Raw genomic sequence first — 3,554 nt, 5'->3', positions numbered from 1 at the left:
CTGCTCCTTTCGTGATGTAACCGACCCTAGGCTATAAGATATTCCTCCCTTAAAATTCTTCAGTTAAGCTGGAGTTTTCATGCTGCAAAGACCTGCAGATGTCTGGGGATGTGTGGCTGGCTGGCTGCCCCTCCCCCTAGCACATTGTTTGCCTAATACCAACTAAGCACATGTAAGTGTACTTTCTGCTATCATCCCTGTTATTTTATATTTGCCTTGTACATATTTAATGTCTCACCTTTGTAACAACTTTTTATCTATGTAATCACTGCCCTCTTTGGGGAATAAATCATAAAATTATCAGTCTGCCTTCATGCTCTAAGAAACGAACTATGTGCTTTTTTAGATCATCGCTACTAATTTGGGGGTTTGCTACAGACCCTCTTAATTAACTCTTTGATAATTCCCTTACTGCAGTAGTCTAATTGCCTGTGCACACCAAGCAGCCCATCCGACGACTAATTATCATAGGTGCAGTTCCCTGACTGACCTGAGGGTAAGGGGGCGCTGAAGAGCTGCGAGTTCCAAAGTGGAACTGAGAAAGTGGGATATCCATAAATCCCCACAGTTCTTGGAAGGTTGTTAGCGGTGGTGGGGCATCCAAAATAACCCCCCTGCGATAAATTGCTAGGGCAAGATTAGCTTGCTGTATATTTTTGTCACATGGTGCCAGTGGCGGGATAACTAAGATAAGCCCCCACTGTGCCTGTGATAGCCGTGTGCTGGTAGTGCGTCACATCCCTCCGCCTGCTGACATATTGGTGTCAGCGGTGGGATTGTCACATGTTGGTGGCAGCGGTGGGATCGTGACAATTTCCATTTTCCCGTTAGGGCTAAGGCTGAGATTAGGGTTAGGGGTGTGTTGGGGTTAGGGTTGGAGTTAGAATTGGGGGTTTCAACTGTTTAGGCACATCAGGTGCTCTCCAAACACAACATGGCGTCTGATCTCAATTCCAGCCAAAAAAGTCAAATGGCGCCGCTTACCCCCACATATGGGGTATCAGCGTACTCACGACAAATTGCACAATAACTTTTGGGGTCCTGTTACTTTTGGGAAAATAACAATTGGGGGTGAAAAGATCATTTTTGTGGAAAAAATATTATTTTTTAACTGTACGGCTGTACGTTATAAACTTATGTGAAGCCCTTGGGGGTTCAAAGTGCTCACCACATATCTAGATAAGTTCCTTGGGGGTGTCTAGTTTCCAAAATAGGGTCACTTGTGGGGAGTTTCCACTGTTTAGGCACATAAGGGGCTTTCCAAACTTGATATGGCATCCGATCTGAATTCCAGCCAATTTTGCAAAAAAAAAAAGTCAAACGGCGCTCCTTCCCTTCCGAGCTCTGCCATGAGCCAAAAGAGTGGTTCCCCCCACATATCAGGTATCGGCGTACTCAGGACAAATTGCAAAATAACTTTTCCAGTTGAATTTCTCCTGTTACCCTTGCTAAAATAAAAAAATTGAACCTGAAGTAATTTTTTTTGTGAAAAAAGTTAAATGTTCATTTTTTTAAAAATATTTAAAAAATTCCTGTGAAGCTCCTGAAGGGTTAATAAATTTCTTGAATCTGGTTTTGAGCACCTTGAGGGGTGCAGTTTTTAGAATGGTGTCACTTTTAGGTATTTTCTATCATATAGACCCCTCAAAGTGACTTAAAATGTGATGTGGTCCGTAAAAATAAAATGGTGTTGCAAAAATGAGAAATCGCTGGTCATCTTTTAACCCTTATAACTTCCTAACAAAAAAAAATTTGGTTTCCAAATTGTGTTGATGTAAAGTAGACATGTGGGAAATATTACTTAAGTTTGTTGAGTGCCGTATCTCTGTGATTTAAGAGCATAAAAATTCAAAGTTGGAAAATTGCGAAATTTTCAAAATTTTCGCCAAATTTCTGTTTTTTTCACAAATAAACGCAAGTTATATGAATTAAATTTTACCACTAACATGAAGTACAATATGTCACGAGAAAACAATGTCAGAATCACTGGGATCAATGGAAGCATTCCCCAGTTATTACCTCATAAAGGGACAGTGGTCAGAATTGTAAAAATTGGACCGGGCATTAACATGCAAACCACCCTTGGGAGTAAAGGGGTTAAAGCAAAAAATGTGGTCAATTCTGTACTTAGTATCCCTTATCCTGGTATATATGGTTGTCTCACCCCCATCCTGATACACAAGGCCCCCTCATCCCTATCCTGGTATGCATGGATCACTCATCCTTATCCTGGCAGGAATGATCGCCCTCATCCCTATATTAATATGCATGGCCCCATCCCATTTGCCCCCACCCCCATCCTGGTATGCATGGCACCATCAGAAAACTTAAAAAAAAAAAAAAATTAAACTTACCTACCCGGCGCTCACACGCTGCGTCCTGCTCCAGTGTCAGCAACTGCTTTATGCTTGTAAGCAGCACATGGCAGGGACGTCATGCGTTGCTCACAAGCAGAGCACAGCTGCTGGAGTACTTACCGGGACTGTTCATTGGAGACCGGGGTGACTATTCATTGCTCTTCAGTAGCGCGCAGTGTCAGCCATCGGCTTCCTGCTGCTGCCGGCGGTCACGTGTGCCACTACTTAAGAGAAATATATATTCATTGGATTCATCATTCATTCATTCATTCATCAGGAGACTATTTAATACTGAAGTATATTCAAGCGGGACTAGACGAAGAAAACCCTAAAATCATGTCAACCAAAACAGTCAGAAAACTAGCCACATATTGGGCGACCCCAGACCTCAAACTATATACTGTGTAAGTTTATAAGCCCCTCCAGTGTCAGGAATAGATAGTATGTGAAAATACCGTATATACCGCTCAGGGAACACGTAACTTTCAGAGATAATTTCCATATTCATACTAAATAATGGCACAGATCCCCCAGACATTATGACTGCACATATCCCTAGTCTTTATACCGATATTGCACTCATTCCCTGACAGACCGCAGCATGGCCATTAGTTAGAAGCTGCTAATGATCTTTGGAGCAGGTAAGTTTTCCCTGAGTGGTACATATTGGGCCGTCTGAAGACTGAGTTTAGTCTAGGACAATTTGTCTGCACTACTAATTATCAGCTGTTACATTACCAAACTAGGGCAGTCCCTATAGGAGAAAACACAAGAATTATACTGTATTGTCACATACTATCTATTCCTGACACTGGAGTGGCTTATAAACTTACACAGTATATAGTCTGAGGTCTGAGATCTGCCAATATGTGGCTAGTTTTCTGACTGTTTCGGATAACATGATACATTATTTTAATTTTTTTGTCTAGTCTCGCTTGAATATACTGTAGGTCAATATTAAATAGTCTTCTGATGAGTCGCCTTTGGTGAGGACGATGAAACCAGTAGAAATGAGAGGCTTGGACAGTGAGTCACCTCACTCTATGTATTCAACTGTGGGGTGCATGTTTTTTCTATTAGTCCCCTATTAACTAATCTTCAGGGGGTGAATTATGGGTATAGTTTTACATTTGGAATTAATAAAGTTAAGTTTTATCCTTTTGTCAGCAAACATGAAAAATGACAAGAGACAACCCA

Source organism: Dendrobates tinctorius, unplaced genomic scaffold, assembly GCF_039654945.1.
Source record: "Dendrobates tinctorius isolate UK_male_01 unplaced genomic scaffold, ASM3965494v1 ptg000509l, whole genome shotgun sequence".
Lineage (NCBI taxonomy): Eukaryota > Metazoa > Chordata > Amphibia > Anura > Dendrobatidae > Dendrobates > Dendrobates tinctorius.
This window is presented reverse-complemented; position numbering follows the sequence as displayed.